The sequence below is a fragment of the Porites lutea genome, chromosome 10, assembly GCF_958299795.1.
Source record: "Porites lutea chromosome 10, jaPorLute2.1, whole genome shotgun sequence".
Taxonomy (NCBI): domain Eukaryota; kingdom Metazoa; phylum Cnidaria; class Anthozoa; order Scleractinia; family Poritidae; genus Porites; species Porites lutea.
In genome coordinates this window covers 14,072,977-14,085,607 of record NC_133210.1, presented here as the reverse complement: position 1 = coordinate 14,085,607, position 12,631 = coordinate 14,072,977, and the positions used below count along the sequence as shown (strand labels likewise).

At 39.5% G+C, this 12,631-nt stretch overlaps 1 protein-coding gene across 1 annotated transcript in view; it reads left to right on the top strand.

Annotated features, from left to right (window-relative positions):
• The first annotated feature begins 9,238 nt into the window (after positions 1–9,238).
• The window catches only part of LOC140951075 (dual specificity tyrosine-phosphorylation-regulated kinase 1B-like), a 29,615-nt gene continuing 26,222 nt past the window's right edge, over positions 9,239–12,631 (top strand). The window contains exon 1 of the mRNA XM_073400297.1: positions 9,239–9,748. The gene's annotated coding sequence lies outside the window, so the exon portion shown is untranslated. The remainder of the gene's footprint in view (positions 9,749–12,631) is intronic.

The following is a 12,631-nucleotide window of genomic DNA, read 5'->3' as shown; positions in this document are numbered from 1 at the left end:
TCCGGAATCTGGGAAAATTTGCTCGTAGAATCCGGAATCATGGACTTTAGAACCCGAAATACGACTCAAGGAATCCGGAATCCCACTAAAGATTGCAATCAAAAATCAAAGTTCCACTGACAAAGACTGGAATCCAATACCTGGAATCCGGAATCTGGGAAAATTTGCTTGTGGAATCCGGAGTCATGGACTTTGGAATCCGGAATACAACTCAAGGAATCCGGAATCTCACTAACGATTGCAATCCATAACCAAGTTCTACTGACAAAGACTGGAATCCAGTACCCGGAATTTGGAATCCACGGTATGGAATTCAGGATCCCAGACTGTCTTGAATTCTCTTATATGGGCCGAAACAGATGCGGGTGAGTGCTTTCATCTCTGTTCTCGCTGTATGAAATCCGTGATGAAGCACGAAGCTCGAGTTTTTAACATGTCTTCTCAAATGAAACAATAGGGCCATTTATACGAGGAAAAATAAGACGCGTCTTACATAAGACGCGCCTTAAATAAGACGCGAACTGTACCATTTATACGAGCATGTCTTATCTAATAAGACGAGTCTTAGCTAAGCCGCGTCTTATTTTAGACGAAATGTGCCGTTTATACTGAAAGTTCGCGTCTTATTTAAGACGCGTCTTATTTTTCCTCGTATAAATGGCCCTAATAAGACATTTTGCAGTGACATTTTTTCTCTAGTATTGCATTGTTTCCATGAGTTCTCCTTTAATGCTAGAGTTTGACCTCAGATGAAAAACATGTTTCACCTCAGATGAAAACCTGGTGGTGTTTTATCTGGTGTTTCATTAGGTATCAAGATTCATCCGCCTGACCTAACTGGTCGTCATTTATTGGCTTTTAACTGCATGAATAATTAATGAGTTTTAGACAGGAGACTATGACTAGTTATGGGCTCCTGGTTTGAGAATAATAATTAATTGAAGACAAGATTTGAACGTTTGTCCTTTAAAGTTTTATTCAATTAAGGGCCAAGAACATCCTTTTTAAATGTCATGGGCTAGAATTATTTAATATAAATGAAAATACCTTTCCCTTTGATCATTTTTCTTAATTTCTATTGATAATATAAAATTTCAAAAACACGATGGTCTTTCTCCATGATTCGATTTGTATGCCAAAGTAAAATTCAATGCCATCCTCTTTCCCAAATTTATACCCATTAGAACGTTTTTCTTCATCAAAGCCACTGATCCAATCCTTAAAATGTTTGAGATCGTAAACCTAGCCAAATCTGAAGCTCGCTAGAACCTCCGAAATCTCCCCGTATAAAAATCTTTGAATGCAGCTACCAGGCTTTTTTAAGGAGAGGAACTGCCAGCTGCTTCCTCGAATCCGTCTTATCTTTACGCCTGTCGAAATTGGGTGTCGTTATTTTCATCATTTCGATTTGCGACTGGGGCAAACGTTGACAGCAAGTAGCAGAAAAGCGGCAATTCGTACGACCACTTTTTCTTGATCATAACAAAAACTTTAAGTTACAAACAGAACGTCGGACAACATTAATTCCATCATATGAGATTAAAGCTCAATATTCCAGCTACTTTGTTCACAGAAAAAGTCCACATGATTATAAAATGAACGTGAAACCAACTTCAGTAGACAGACAAAACCCACGAGACAAACTGGAACATCCATTGTTCAATCGCGTAAGAAAAACTCAAAAGCAAACAAACAATAACAATAGAATGGGTCTGACTATGTTCCATCTCATTCACGGGTTATGAAAAACAAACTCGAATACGGCCACCCCAAATGCGACTGATGCGGCCACACTTTTTGGTGACCATCGGTGGCCGAATTCTCGACTGTAAAATTAGACTTTTAGCAGATCACGCATTTTGCTCTATAAAGGCGATTCTGCGGTAAGTTAAAAATATTCCTTCTCTTACCTCTAGAGATGTCATTTGTACAATGATATGCTGTCTGTAATATGTTCTTTGTTTAAGTAACCATAAAGTTTTTAATACAGCGTGCCTCGCGAATCAACCAGCCCTAGTCACATGTACTCTTTAACGATTTTCGAAAACTATTGAAGATTAAGGCCTTATGTTTGTTGCTTAACAACCGTACAACGTTTTCGGGTTAACTATTTGTTCTTCTGATCACTTTAAACCAGTGTAAAACGAGTTGGATCTCATAACACTTTGAAATATTGTTATCACTCTTTGCCGACTTTAACGCAGACAATGAAACAATGTAGGAACGTGCTTTTATATCGCAGTAAGATGGAAATATCATAAGTGTTGATTTACCTTAGCATTTAAGTTTATGATCAATAATTTGCTACTTCAAATGTCTTTTCCATACATTTCGAAACTTTCATCCGACCGAAAAAGACAGTGTTTTGTTTGAATTCGGTTTTATGAGCACCGCCTCCTTACTTCTTTCGGTAATGTGAATAAATAATGATCAAGTAATCACTGCCTTACCTACCTCTAACAACAAACCTAATTTGAAATTAGCATTCACCAAACATTAATCTGATATGTTCTCTTTCAAGAGACTTTGAACTATTGGCAGTCAAACTATAATATTCGTCGCCTTAATGTAGGTATAGGTGAATTGAATAAGGCCGAACAAATTTGATGAATCTGATTCTACCTCGATTGATTAAATTAACGCATATTTGTCATACGCTTTTGCTTGGCGTATGAACACTGGCTAAAATCTGAATCTAGACCTAAAATACACTTGCCTCTCCCCTCAACGCAGGGTCCTGAAAGGGCGCTAGGAAATTAAGGCATAGTTCTTCTTTCGAATTCATCTAGAATATTGGGGTTGTCTACATTTTGAAGATTATTTATGATTATCCGGGACATACGTCTACGAGGCTTGACATCACACATATAGCTTGCAGCGATCGTTCCTTGCCGGCAGGCAGCTTTGCCGACTTCCTAGTAATTGATTTCCAGATAAATGGTCTTGTAGCGTCCACAAAATCATGAGCGAAGAGGCCACCGCGGCGGACACGCTAGTCGCTGTTGGTTGTTGATAAGATAAGCGTCACTTAAGGACGTTCGCGCTAATTGTTTCTGCGCAACTTTTCTGCGCATCTCACGTAAGCGTTGCGAGCGCGGGTTCGCGAGGTCCGCGCGAGGACCAATCAATGTTAGAAAATTTTCGCGCGAACGTCCTTAAGAAACAGGAAATCCGTCAGATGGTAGGTTTTACCAAGGAGTTCTTGATAGGTTTCTTGGCCGAACCCGCTTCCAGGGAAATCCTATAGGGAGGGAGTACTTTAGCTTCGGTAAAGGCAGAAATCGTATACGACAACAATCTTGCCATTTTAGCACCACGATAAGCTGTCGGCAAGGCTTGGCTACATTAACTGCAAAGGAAACACCAGTGGTCGGAAGAGCATCAGCGGTCGATTGTGTATAGGTTAGAGCCTTCACGGATTGACAGGTGTGGCAGGCGGCGACACCACGTCTATTGCTGTGTCGAAGTACAAAGAAAAGAAGTGCGCACTGAGGAGGTGATTTGTTTGGTGTTTGGGAGGATGGATAAAATGCGTGTGGATGGCTTTTAGGCAATCGTGGGCACCGGAACGAGTGGCGAGGAGGATGTGTGGAAGGATGATGGTAATGTCCACAAGACGTCTATCGGTTTCTGAAGGTAGCCGTTAACATCAACGATATTAGTAGCCTCCTTAAACGATAGAATTATATGGTACTTGTCTGCCTGAGATGAGTGCATCGTAGCTGGGTAGGTTGCCATGCATAGGTACACGGCTAGTGAAAGGCATTTGTACAGACCTTTCGAAGGTCTTCACTCACAGAGATGCTCCCACAACAGAATCTTTAAACTCCGCAATAAACTTGTTTATATGACAGCTGGCGTCCAAGTTCTCTTTTGGGTCCCTGCTTCTGAAGTACGAGAGGAGATTTTCTGCTTCGACTTATAATGCGACGTACAAAAAGGGATTTAGTAGAGGCAAACTTTCGACAAAAAGGTGGTAGTTCTGGATCTCTCGCCTCCAATGTAGTCGACGTTTTCAAGTTGAGCAACACGCAAGTCGTAAATGAGGTCATTTAGAACTCCGGACATAAGCTCCTCTGTGCAGGCTTCTGGCCCAGGCATTCCTAAGAGGTAGCGCTGGCGAATTTTTCTGAAAAATGTCGTTCATGGAAATGTTGCTTCACTATGAAATTTCTGGGGATGGTGGAGCAAAGGCTGGTGATCTGCATAAGCGACGTCTTAGTGGAAGTTATTTTGAGCAGCAATGAGTCGCCGAGTCAACGGATGGGCCATCTTCTGTCAGCGATCTAGGTGGGTTGCTGTTTGTTCTGCCACTTGACCTCCAAAAATGGAACAAAGTTCTTGTCTACGGAGAAAGAGGTACATTAAGTTTTGTCTCTAACTTTCGTAGGAGGTGATGGTTTTGTGTTTCTTGAGCTATCACTGTCTGAGAACCCAGAGAGCGGAGCCCATACTGACCTTGTGCATCGGTCCCTGTTTACGCCAAATTTGCGCCGATTAATCGTTGTATCACTTCGCGAGGTCACAGTTTCCATGAGGCTATACTTTGGTTAGGGCCCTCGGTACGCGGATCTCATGACGCCTTTTTTGAAGGCAGATCATGGCCGAGACACCACTGAGTCAGACCGCATGGAACAACAACGGTGGGGTAGGGCGCACGCGTGTTCTTAAAACCGCATTATGTAATAAGATTACAACGAAGCGGCTTTGTAACCGTTGTTTTAATAAATGTTATGTTGAAGGTCATTTCTTGTTACCGCTTTGGATTTTTGTTAGGCCATCATTAAATTGCAGGTAAGACCTGAATTGATTGTGTTTTACTCTCACGCAACTTTCAGTAAAAGCGACAAAAGGGAAATTGGCCTTGGCCAATTAATGGCGGCTATCTCCAAGCTGTGAAAAACTTGCATGTTTCAGGGGAAGCGTTGATCATAGACGCGATTGTTGGGATAATTGAGGCGAAACAATGATTGAATGGACGAACGGTATTTTTCACAATCCCAATGTCTTTGTTTGACTGTATTAATATAAGCTCAATACTTTCGATCTGCTTTCTCTCGGGGGTGTTCGGCTTAAAATGGTCACCGGCAAAAAGCGTGTTGTCTTGGAAAAAATAATTTCGGTGTACTGTTATGATGCATTAGCCAGCGACTTAAGTTTTGCTACAGAACTTTTCCGACCAAAACAAAAAACCGATTGAAATCATCTGCGACGTTTTGTTGTCCTTGCTGAAAGTTCTCTGAGATGTATATCTATAAGGGAAGCAGTGGCTAATTGCCATCTTGACGTTACTAGAATTTCTTCATCTCTCAGGATCTTCTCTTGAATTGTATCCAGCAATTTTCATTTCTCCTTTAACTTTTCTCGAGGTTTCTGTTAGCCTTCCAAGTCACTGGGTCATTGGTTTTCCTTACCTCTTTGCGTCAATAGTCCCTGGGTTTCATTAGCATGTGGACATTATCAGTATGGGCTTGGCTTACCACAAACTTGGAGCGAAGTCCGCATGCATATGCTATTAAGAAAGAATCAATTTCTGAGAAAGAACGGTTATATTGGTTCGTCGAAGCCGTAAAAGTGATAAAAAGTGATGGAACCTGCCTATTGCCAGCACCTTAACACATCAGCCCCTGGAGATTTTGTAGAAAAAACACCTGTTAAAACTAATCGAGTCGTTTTCTGGTCACTTATAAACTAAAATCTACAAAAACAATTTATAAAACTCCGGTCATTCGCTGGCTTTTATTACAGCTGCTAAATTGCAGCTTTAGATGTTCGAGCAGACGCAAAGGACAAAATTTTGGCCATTGATTTCTCAACCGCAACGGCGACCTGCAAAGATGTCATGTTTTGAAGACGATGAAGGACATTTACGATGCAGTTTTTAAAGATGCAGTGTTTTAATCCAGTTGCATACCAGGTGATTTAGTGCTGCTGTTTTTCATTACTGTGGATCAGAGCTAAAGCTGTGTACCCCTTTGGTTGTTAGGGGACTTAAACCGCGCTGTAAATTTTTACGGAGGTCATCATTTCAAAGAAGTGGCTTGTTATTTCAGATTAAAACAGCTCTTGATTTCAGTAAAGTTCTCGTTGCAAACAAATTTAAGGGCAAAATGGACGTCCCGTCATTTTTGTTATCTTGTCTAAACTTCGTTGTCTGACGGAATCAGTGTGTGGTGAGCTTTGGATTTTTGATGCCAGTTCAAGGGAACTGCTTTTGATGTTGCAAGTTTGAAAAATGACTTTGGATCTGTAAAGTAAGCTGCTGTCTACAAAGCAACCCTCGCTATTAACCGCTTCTTGAACCAATGCAATGAGCTGAAACAAAAAGCGCATCACATGTGTAAGCGTTTCTTTCTCACAGTGTCCTGATTGCGCATGAAATGTTAACAGTAACTCTTCGTTTTAGCCTATTTTGTACCGGAAGAAGGTGAAAGTGACAAGTCCTGATTGGCAGTTTTAAAGAATCTAAGAGAGTTGATTACAAATTTAAGAGACTGACTCCGAGGCTTTCTGGTCATTTTTTCTATATTTGGTTTGGTTGTTTTTGTGCTCAAGTCTCTTCTGGGAATTGCGAGACAATGGAATCGTGAAAAATTGACAATTTTGTCCTTAAAGCCTCGTAGTCATTTTAGAACTTTAGTATATCGAAAGTGGGCTATCATCTTTCGGTGTTGTGTAATCCGCTTAGTACTGAAGCCCCCTGATTAATAGTTTCTTATCAGCAAAAGAAAACGTTAAACGGACCTATTTTCTCTAAATTTAAATCGATTAATACGGATTTCCGCAAGAACAGACAGTATTTCGGGTACCTCAGTTGATGTCGTACAGACAAACCGGTTACTCTCGTAAGAATCTGTTAAGTATTCAGCGAAGAATGTCAGGTGGGACTTACCTCAGATTTCGTAAAAGTTTAAATTCTCCTGCTCGGAAGACGAATGAAATCACACGATATATAAAAAAGGCAAAAAGAAAACTAATGCTATTTGCTTTAAGAAAAAGAAAAAATTTAAAAGATTAGTAATACGCGGGAGCTCCTTGAACAACGACAACAAAATGACATTAGCTTTTTACAATCGCCAGCTTTCTATCTTGTATACTTTACCGACACCATCCTTTTAATGGGGGCGTCTGGTCAAAAGCCTTGATTTCATTTATTTCTACCCCTTTTTTTCAAATCTAGCCAAAATTTTATTCAATCAAAAAACGGCTCAAAGGTATTCATTGGTCCAATAATTGTGTGAGAATTTTTGAATGATTTTTCCAGTGGTTTTAATAGATGAAAAATTGGAAGGGAATGTTTAAATTATGCGGGAAAATTGGAAAATGTTGGATTTGGGTGTTGATGAAAATTAATCTGAGCTAATCAGCGGACTCACTCAGTCTGTTACTACCGTAAATTCTCTATTAAGCCTCCCTTCTTAAATAAGCCCCCTCCCTCTAATAAGCCCACCCTTTTCAAGGGAAGAAAGTTAATAAGCCCTCCCTCTCTATTAAGCCCCCCCCCCCTTCCCTTCCCCTATTTATTCTTCACCAATAAATGATAGACTGTATTAATTTATCACGACTGTAAAACTTCGTGTGGACTGATCCGGGATGGTTTATTTACCAAATGGAAGATCGGATTTGATCCAAGTCCTCGACTGCATGACCTAAAATGTCTTGTACTTGAGCTTTTCCACTTTGTATTCTAGTTCTTTACGGAGAACTGATACCATCGTCGTTTTTAAATTAAATAAGCCGCCCCTCTCAAATAAGCCCCCCATCTCTATTAAGCCGCTCCTTCAAATGGGCTTGAAATAAATAAGCCGCCCGGGGGGCTAAATAGAGGATTTACGTTAAGTGTTTATACCCCGCCTTTTCTACCCTAATTTCTTTCAATCTCAGCTGCCATTTACCCCCCCCCCCCCCCCCCACACTGAAAACAATCAGACTGCCCCCTTAAAGACAGTTGTCAAAAAAAACCGTTTGCTCTTGGTAATTAAATGTTGTTAAGGATTTTTTCACGTACTTTTCTAAAACAAGGGTCCTCATGGCGTCCTTATGGTAGTTGCTCGGTCATTGGACGAAACAACAATGTACAGCTCTTTTTTTCCTACGTGGGTGTAAGCCAACCTGCACAGGTGATGTTTGTTTTCAGTGAAATAACCTCTGAAGTGCCAGCTTAGTTTATTCGTTCTTCTTGACAACAAACTTTTCACGCTGAAGGACGATGCTCTTGTTGGTATTTTATAATTTCATTAGTTATCTTTAGGGTTGATTTTTTGCATTCATGCGGTGGTTATAACTGATATGCGGCTTCCGGCCATGAAAGTGACTTCTATCTCTTTAAACTGTGACGTTTTGAAAATATAGCAAAAAAAAACTATCTTTTGTGTCTGCCACTTACTCCTTACTTATATAAAGACAACTAAACAATACTTTTACACCTGTGAGAAAAGAACAATGTGATTAAATGGTCTGATAGATGACGAAATGTTTGTTGTCAGTCGGAGGAAACTTCACTTCCTAACGTAGATCTAGAATGCACTGGCTCAGTTTATTTCTGACTGAATGATATGTTATGATAACATTCCTGAAAATCTTATGGGAACATTCCAAGAGAGCGCTTAAAACAGACTCTTTTTATTAGGCAGCTCTTCTACATTTTTCAAACTGTTGTGAAATGATTCACTAGTTACGATCGCGGAAAGCATTCAGATGGTATCTAGTTTTTAGAAGAATATTACCACTAAAATCACGTCGCTGCTAGTAATTCGTCTTGGCTGCAACACCTAATTTATGATTTTAATGATTGTTTCTTTTTTGAGAAAATCGGTGCATTGCAATTACATATCAGTATAAAAACTGTATTAGAACTTTCTCGTGTCGTTACATCATGTATCCCAATTTTGCGATGACTCACTCTTCTCTAAACATTGTTGTCATATTATTGAAAACCATACCAATATTCAAAGCACGTATGATTTGATTTAAATTAGTCATACCACTTAAAAATATATTTTTCATTAACTTCTCTGCAGAAACATTTTTTACTCACGTTTTTCATGACTCAGTCAATCTCTTGCTCACCCGTGTCTCCTTAACTTTTAGAGATCTCATCGTACAGGTTTTTCTTCCTTTCATTATGAAAAACAACGAAAACATTTCAAATTTTGCTTTCCTCCTCTTTTCTCCTACCGGAGGAAATAAGATTGAGCAATTTCTGGTTTTAAAATGTGAAAATAACCGATTTTTTTACGGTTTCTCCGCTTGCTCTCGATTGTTTGATGGAAATTCAAATTCTTACAACGCTTCTTTTTTGTAATTGACATTGTCATAGCAACACTGCGTCGCGTCATCGGGTTTTGTCACGACCATCACCTTTCAACGGTTTATCGAGCAATATTTCGTTCGAATTTCGAATTTTTTAACGCGGAGCAATCGATCGACTTATGGAACTTTGTTATTTACAGGAGAACATTGCTTAGATCTGTCCGTGGAGATCTCAGAAGCTTAATTATTGATGCGCCAAAAAAAAGACTGGAAAAGTTATAATTGTTGGGGAGCGGTTCGATTTATTCAACTACAACGTGATTGCTGATTCAGCGCGCGATTTTTGTTTTTTCAAGAGAAGGAAATTTAGTGGGGACACAATTTTGTTGGAGTTCACAGGGTGTTTTGCCCTTTGCTTGTGGTTTTTACAAACCGGAATGGATTACTCGGGAATCGTCGACAGCAAAGGAATGGAAAGCAATGGTTGAGATCTATGGTAAGTGTTTAGATGCGAGATATGAAAATATTTTCCACGAAGGCCTTTCACTTCGGCGAGTTTTTGAATTTGGCGGTCGATCGCATCTACTCGGGATCCAGACCGCCCTGAAGCTCAGAAAAGAGAGAAAAAGAGAACGGATGCTTATCATCCGACAATGTGAGGTGAAAGATCTTCGTCCGAACACAAGGTGCTTCCCAAGTTCCGAATACTGTCAAAACACCCTTGTGGTTTATTTTTGCTAAAATGTTAATGAGCGGAGAGAGTGACAGCGGCTTTGGAAATCGCATTGTGCCCACTGTTTGCAAAGTTTATAACGTAATATGTGTTTCTGATATGAAAGGTCGTGTTTTGTTGGAAAAGAATACCCGTGAAGCATGTAAGAAGCCGCCGGTTGTTTGCCGTCGGCGATTGCGCGGGATTTTACTGCTACACATTTGTCAGCTGCAAACTTGTGTTGGTTCTTTCGGGGGAGCATTTGCCGTCGAACGGCGAACGAATTCCCTATTTGAACAATGCATCTTCTAATAATTAAGGACTGAGCTAGAATAAATCCTTAAAAAGGCCATTTGGGACGTTTTCTCTTACCTTCTTTATCGTTTTTTATGGGAAGGTTTCATACAATCGACTCAACAGTAGAATTTTTGACACGCCGTGTGCATTGGATTCGCGAATTTTGTCGATTGTCGGACAGGAATAACTTGTTATAGTCCGTCCGTGCGTTTATTTTTTTTTGTCTAGTATTTTTTTACAGCCGTTTCTTAACGATTCTCGAAGGGTTTGAGATTAAGAAAATATGGAACAACACTAGATCCCGCTTTGATCGAACAAGACTATTAGTTCGTTGCGCAACTTTCTAAGCCGCGATGCTCTCGACTTCCAATAAAGACGTAATTTTCAATAAATTTTGCTTGAAAGTAAGATCCAGATCTCACTAGTTACGCCTAGTCTTACTTGTTCTGTGAGTTCCGGTAAATTGTATCATTTAGAATCAAGAATAAGGTGATATGTCCAAATCCGTAACGTCGTAGTGATGTTGGCCCGGCCCGCCATGTTATTATTTTCATTCATTTGAAATTTCTTCTTGCTGGTTCGTGTGCCAAGATACATTTTCCGTCTTGCAGAGGTATTGGTTAAATATCAGGTTTTTAAGCCTGTTTGATCGGTCAAAAGAGGTCTGGTTAGTTGAAACGTTTCAGAGACGGTTAAATTTGTGCTGGGTAGTATATTTTAGTTCTGAGAACAGGCATTCGATCGACGGAAAAACCAAAATGATTTGTTTCTAGTTTCAAGTTCATTCCAGACGGCTTCAAACGAAATGATTACGATTTGAAATCGCTGATCATTGGCAAAAAAAGTACTATTGTCCTCCTAATAGTTATAGCTGGTTTAAAATGTAATGTACCTTTTAATCAAGTATATTACCCTTTTTCATTTATTTTCGCTTTAAGAAGGAAGTGGTTTGTATCCTCTGCCGTGTCGTTTCACCTTTTGACATTTTGGTGCCAAAAAATAAATGCACCATGGAGAGCATTTACCGAGAAAAGCGTTGCCCTCGCTGACATTTATTTAAGCTACTGCTATAGCCTTTTCTTGTTACAATGTGTTCAACTTGTAGAAATACGCAAAATTTTGATGTTGTTTCAGATAGAAAATGGCTTATATCGTTATCTTGGTCAGTGCCCTGTTGATTATTGTGAATATGAAATGGGCAATGTTTTGATTTAGTCCGCTTGTTTGCGAGATTTCATCTCAAGATGCAGTCTTTAAATTGTATTGCCTTGGGCAATGATAGACCAACAGTGGTACATGTACACTGTATGTAGCAAATATTCGATGTTCTTCCTATAACCAGGTGGATCATTACATCATGTCTCTTCAATTCATGAATATGCATACAAATGTAATCCTAGATGATACGTTCCCGTGCATATTTTTTCTTTTCGTGCAGTAATAACTGAAATTCAATGCAAGGTCCCTTGACATACTTCAGTAAGCAGTTAGCTAAACATCTTCACCCTAAAATGTTTTTTCACAAACAGTTCTAATTTTGCAACAGCTACAATGAAGTGCATGGATGAAAGTGAATTGCAAGATGTTGGCACCTCTCTATTTCCATACTGCCTTAATTTGGCAACTTCCAAATCCGGATTCTTGAGTCCAAAAATAAATTTTGTGTTTCTTTGCTAAAATCCAAAAACAGATTTTGAATCTAAAGAATCCACAGTCTGAGTTTTTTAATTAGATCAAGTTAATCTTAATCCCTTTTAGCACTGATCCATGTACAAATGTGCTTAAAGGAGCAACAGGGATGGAGCTAAGGAAATACTAAACAGGCTTGTTTACTCCACTGTACCTTCAAAATTACCCCATGTCTTTGTTTTCCAGCATAATTTTAGCCGCTGGTAAGCTCCTTTTCAGGCGATAAATTAGATGGTTGCTGGCTCTTGGCAACATTCCTGGAAAAATGCGGGAAGCCCAAAAGCTTTAATTTATGAAATCCTCTTGGAATATATTTTGTCAGCAAAAATGAAGATTTTCTTGTTGCTCAAGGCCAAAAGTCACTGCAAGCAGACCAGAAGTCACTGCAGCTTGAGTAGAGATTTGGTGCATTTATTTTGTCAGAAAGAATATATGTGTACAACAAACAGTCTTCCTGTAAAAACATGACTCTTACCATGTTCCTGTCAGTTTCCACATATAGCTGTTGCACTAAATTAAAGAATCTGTTAGCAGTTTTTTATCACTTGGCTTAACTAATCCAAGTCTGAATCTTGAATTCTCCCGAAGAAATACATGTACTTCCTGAGGTCATGCCTTACTTTTATGAACAATATGGTACCCTGACATTGCTGAAGTCTTATACAGTGTCACCATTTATAC